Source organism: Microtus ochrogaster, unplaced genomic scaffold (genome assembly GCF_000317375.1).
Source record: "Microtus ochrogaster isolate Prairie Vole_2 unplaced genomic scaffold, MicOch1.0 UNK28, whole genome shotgun sequence".
Lineage (NCBI taxonomy): Eukaryota > Metazoa > Chordata > Mammalia > Rodentia > Cricetidae > Microtus > Microtus ochrogaster.
In genome coordinates this window covers 820,821-826,947 of record NW_004949126.1, presented here as the reverse complement: position 1 = coordinate 826,947, position 6,127 = coordinate 820,821, and the positions used below count along the sequence as shown (strand labels likewise).

General features: G+C 38.7%; 1 pseudogene; it reads left to right on the top strand.

Annotated features, from left to right (window-relative positions):
* The first annotated feature begins 2,037 nt into the window (after nucleotides 1–2,037).
* LOC113458451 lies at nucleotides 2,038–2,104 on the top strand (annotated as a pseudogene).
* The last annotated feature ends 4,023 nt before the right edge of the window (nucleotides 2,105–6,127 follow it).

The following is a 6,127-nucleotide window of genomic DNA, read 5'->3' as shown; positions in this document are numbered from 1 at the left end:
CATCTCAGGTCTCTCAAAGACAGAGCCCCATTTTCTCCATTGTCTAATCTGGAACTGACCTTTAAATCTAAACCTTCTCCCATACTGTTCATCCTGGCCATGGAACTAAAGATGTAAAATGGATTTTCAAATTTTGGTTGTTTTCTCTGACAATCAACGAAGTAAAATGATTTGATGTGGGATTTTCTTCTGTATGTTGTGATATATTTTTATTGGTTGATATAATAGCTGATTTGGCCTATGGCATGACAAAATATAGATAGGCATGAAAGCTAAACTGAATACAGGGAGAAAAAAGAAGGCATAGTCAGGCAGATGCCATGTTGCTATTGAAGGAGAAAGATGCCAAAACCTTACCAGTGAGCCACAGCCTTGTGGCGATACACAGATTAATAGAAATGGGTTAATTTAAGATATAAGAGCTGGCAAGAAATATGTCTGAGCTGGTGGTCAAATAGTATTGTAATTAATATAGTTTCTATGTAATTATTCTGGTCTGGGCAGCCAGGAAATGAAATGAAAGCACAGTCTTTGTGTACAATAATTATTAATATAGAATAATTTATATAGCTCTGATAGGCAAATTAGAAAAATCATTTGCTAACCAGCCCATACCCCCTTCATTTGGGACATTTTGTTCAGTTTTCTAGTAGGCAATCAACTAACTTGGGTATATGCTTATTCATCTTACAGTTCTTTTTTTTTTTTTATTTAGAGGTACTGATTGACAGATGAAAAAAAAATTACGGTAGGAAAAGAATGTTTGCTGCACTTCTAGGAGAGAGAGTTTTTTTTTTCCTTTCCATAGCAGCTGCCAGAAGAAACTCTTTGTCTTTATAGTGTAATGTAAGGATGCAAGTCTGGATTTGATAATAATTTGTACCTGAGGGGAAATCTGCCACAGGGAAGTAATGCTGGAACATATGTTTGAAGTGCCTGATGCAGCCTGAGCAAAGCTAGGCACTTCTATGTACTTTTCAAATGTGTAGCTAAATACATTGGCATTGTTGTGAGAATTCTCAATGCGTGTGGTGCACATAGAAAATTCTATATGCACATATGTGCAATAGGAAAACATTTGAACACATTTCTTTTTTCCCCAGAGCAAGGAAATGCTATTGGATAAATATGACTTTCTATACATAATATTTGACACATATGAGAGATACTGTACAACTCAAACTAATTACAAACTAATTGCATAAAAGGTATTGACTGCTAGCAGGCCAAGAAGATTCACACCTGCAATCCTAGTGCTCTCAAGGCTAAGATGGGAAAATGTTGATTTACAGACAAGCCTGGGTTATAGAATAAAAGCTTATTTAAAAAATATAAAAGGTATCAATTGCTCTTAATATTTAAGTTTCCATGTTGTTTAATAACATGACTTTAAATAGCTTAGTGTACAGTTACATAAGAAGTTGCAAGACAATGCATTAGCATTTTATTTAGTAAATACGTCGTAGTGGTGTTAATAATTTTCCATTTTATTAAAATGGTGAATCAGGCTAAGTACAGAAAAATCACAAGTAAGAGTTTGCTCAAATACAAGAACATTGCACATATAACAAAGGTTATCCATAAGAATCGTCAGAAAATTGTTAGCTCTTCTGCTTTCAAGTTGTAAGAGCTAGAGGAGACACATGCTTTTAAGCTGGGCTGATACATCTTCACAGCAACAGGAGTAATGGTCTATGTTAAAGTGCATTTGGTGGTTCAGCAATGGCATTTGCTTCCAGAGTAATGACTTTATAGATTGTACTTGACTCATGGGAACTGCAACGATTATATTTTTACAAACCAAAGGAGAAAAGTTCAAGAGGCCATCTATGTTGCCCCCCAGCAGGTCTTAAGTTACTCCAGGGTCTTGAAGAGGCACTATCTGAAAGACATGGTGGGGGAGGGGAATGGGCGGCCAGGCGTTTTTCTTTTTCAGGGCTTCCGTTTTTTTGAGGCAGTTTTTTTTTTTTTTTTGGTTTTTCGAGACAGGGTTTCTCTGTGGCTTTGGAGCCTGTCCTGGAACTAGCTCTGTAGACCTCGCTTTGGCAGCACATATACTAAAATTGGAACGATACAGAGAAGATTAGCATGGCCCCTGCGCAAGTTTTAAGTCTTATATACTCCTCAGTGAGGAGCTTGGGCAGAGGGAACTGGGGAAGGGGGAAGGAGGGAAGGAAATGAGGGGCTCGGTAGCTAGGCAGCTAAGCAGGGCAGTTGCGAGGTCAGTGGCTAGAACACCTGCTATTAGTGATAAGCAGCAAACAAAGAAGACACTCTGAGGTGCCCTCTGAAGCTGGAATCTCCAAGGTCAGTATACAATGTCTTAGTTAACTTTAAGTTTTTCTGTCTCAAGATTTCCACCTCAAGGCCCTGTGAGATGAGAGAAAGGAGAAGCCTGAAATGGCTCCTGACACTGTTTGTACAAAATTACCGTAGAAAAATCCAAATCCAAATCCAAAAGTTCCGAAATAGTCAATTCTTCCCTACTTTCTCTCCTCTAGTTGAGTTCACACACTGGCACGGCTCTGAGTACAAACTGCCCAAGGAAGGAAAGTGAAGAACAGTTCAGTAATGAAAAGGGTAAACAGAGAAAATATGACAGTCTTTGGTTTGGAACGCTGAAGGCACAGTATTCACATAGGGTCCAGCAATAAAAAGAATATAAATTAAGTTCTTTGTACTTAAGAGTCCTAAACCATGGTTGGTTACATAGTCTGAGTTGGGCTATGCCAATCCTTTAAATGGAGTAGGAGAGATAGTGGTAGTAGGAACAAAAAAAGAACAGCAGAGACATTGACTCATTGTGTGAGAAATGAGTAGGGACATTCTGCTAAGTGAATCAACTGCAGCTGATAAATTATATTTCCATAGGCTGTATGTAATAGCTTGGTTTCTTTCATTGTATTTACTGATGCCTCTAAAAGTTAACATATTTTCTCTTCATTTTCATAAAATAAAATTTAAGTTTAGTAAAATATCTACAATGAAAAGTATCTTTCTCAATTGACTGTATGTGCCTCAAAGCTTCACAACTGAATTGGAAAAGGTCTTCAATAAAGCATCTGTTAGTCATGACCATTTACTCTTTTGGTTCACATATTTGCTCAGTATATAGGTCTGAAATCGCAGTATGCCTTTGGAGAAAGGGAGACTATCCTCAAAGTTGAACATAGCCATGAAGTCATGACTGAAACAATGTATTTTATCCTAGGACTGTACTTGTTAGTTTCCTGGAATAGTATCTTAGATCACGTTAAACATTCTTGTCTGCTTATTAATAGAAACTGGTGGTTTGAATAGGTATGGTCCCCATAGACTCAAGTGTTTAAGTGGTTGGCCCGTAGAAAGTGACACTATTATGGGGTGTGGCCTTGTTGGAATATGTATACCCTATGACGGAGGAAGTGGGTCACTGTGTGGGTGGGCTTTGGGTCTCGTATGCTCAAGCTACTCCTAGTGTGGCACACAGTCTCCTAGTGCCTTCGGATCCGGAAGAAGAACTCTCGGCTCTTTCTGCAGCACCATGTCTGCCTGTACACGTCCATGGCCCACCATGATGATAAAGGACTGAACCTGTGAAACTGTAAGCCAGGCCCAGTTAAATGTTTGCTTTTATAAGAGATCCCATGGTCATGGTATCTCTTCACAGCAACAGAAATCCTAACTAAGACAGATGCAATCCACCAGGGTGTTGAGCCAACATTTTTTGCATAAGATAGAGCTCTTCTTTAGAATTAACCAGAAATGGGAAACTGACTACACTGGGCAGAGTAGACGTTTATATTTACTGAAATATTTTAGATAAGAGAAGACTTATAAAAGCCAGAAATCAGTTTTAGAGAGTATTTTCAGAAAAGTGTTATAATTTTCTATTCTCTTTGGCATAAAAGAATTGTTATATTTATTGACGGTGACCAACAATGTATATGGTTAATTGGAAAATTTAACTTGAAAAGATGAATTGCTCAAACACCGTTTTAGTTTTTTCATTATTATGCACAGTCTGACTCTGTGGTCTGGCAGATGCCCAGTGGCTATTTATCTAGTGTGCATACCTTTCCACAGCTGGATTTTCAAATATGATTATAAAGTCCACATGACAGACCTATCCTGGAAATAAATATGTCAGCAAGCTTGGTTTTATTTTATGTATTTATCCTAGATGTAACTTAGCTTGGTACAAGCATATACTACAGTTTATGACATTTGGCCAGAATGGTTCGGTATAGACAGCATCATTTGGGATTGTAGAGGTAATTTAAAAACACCTGGACTTAATAGTTATATCTATGCCTTAAATCCAAAAGCCTTGCTTTTTTATAGTCCTTTTGGGGAAAGATGGGAACTGCATTAACACTTGTCAGCATAACAGATCCTGAAGCACTGAGATAGACTTGTAAAAGTTTTGAAAATTATACAAAAGAAATGAGAAGAACACTAAAAGGGTCAGCATCTCATCAGGATTTATAGGTTTAAAAGTATACCATTTAGAGTTTATTTTTAGAAATACACTTTAAAGTTTGGGTACATAAAGCAAAAGTTTACTGGAATACATTTTAAATCTTACATTTTAAACGAGCGTCCACTGTTTTGAGCCAGGCTCTCATGTAGCCCAGGATGGCTTTCAACTCCCTACGTAGTGGGAGTGACTTTGAAGTTACCATCTTCTGGCTTGCCACCTCCCAAGTGCTGAGATTATAGGCTTGCAGCATGCTTTTGCAGTAATGTGTGGTAGAATTTAGCTAAAAGTTCTAGTTAGTATAGAAAGTAACAAAAGCTATAAGAATAAACTACTACTATCTTGGCTGGTCAGTGGTGGTGAAGGCCTTTAATCCTAGCATTTGGGAGGCAGAGGCTGGCGGATCTCTGTGAGTTCGAGGCCAGCTTGGTCTACAAGAGCTTGTTCCAGGACAGGCTCCAAAGCTACAGAGAAACCTTGTCTCAAAAAACCAAAACAAAACACAAAACAAAACAAACCACCAACTACTATCTGATTGAAATTAAGGCCTACTCTATGAGATGGAACCCATGCCCAACACTGTCCAGGTAGCCAAGAAGCTAAGAATAAATAGGACTTTCACTTAGGGGGAACCCCAAATACTATTGTTCTATTAAGGGAATACATGATAAAATGACTCCTAATGGCATTCTGCTGTACTTATAGGTCAGCATCTTACACAATCTCCATCAGAAAACCTCTTTGCAGAAGATGGGAACAAATACAGAGACCCTGAACTGGACAATGTGTAGAAAGTAAGAGACCTTGGAAGACTCGGCCCTAAGTAGGATGTCTCCCCTCAAAGCTCAGGGAAGAGAAGGCAGAAAGATTCTAATAACAAATGAGGACAACAGTCACGAAAGATGTGCCCTTACACACAGCAGGACGGATGTGCATATGAATTTAGACTGTAGCAGCAAGTCTGGAGCCTACACAGCTCTAAGCCCGTTGACATCCGGCTTCTGACAGGAAAAGTAGGCAGATGATCCACCCCTAACTCCAAAGCTAGCTCCAATTGATAACTGTTTTCAAAGGGAAAAATTATTTTCTCCAGCAGAGTCTGATTGGATATGCAAGCCACACTTAGGGGCCAGCCCAGCATTGACAATCCACACAAAACAAACTCAATGGTGCTTTTGGAGGGTTTGTTATTGTCATTTTCTTTTGTCTCATAGTCTGGGTATTTATTTCTTACAGAGTTTTTGCTCATGTATTATGGTTTCCAATTTGCTTTTCTCTTTTTTTCTTTCTTTCTTCCTTTCTCTCTCCTTCCTTCCCTCTCTCCCTCCTCTCTCTTTCTTTCTTTCTTTCTTTCTTTCTTTCTTTCTTTCTTTCTTTCTTTCTTTCTCTCTCCTCTCCTCTCCTCTCTTCTTTTCCTCTTTCTCTTTCGTTTGGTTTTTCAATACCATGTTTCTCTGTGTATCCCTTGCTGTCCTGAAACTAACGCTGTAGATCAAACTAGACTCAAGGTCATCAGTATCTGTGGGTTTCCCTATCATGAACTTGACCTTCGTGGCTAATGCAATCCCTCCTCCCTCACCTCAAAAGGAATCCCTGAGCATGGCTCACTGCTTGGCTGTGAATCTCTGCATCATTCAATTATTAAATGATTGCTCTCTGCTGATAATT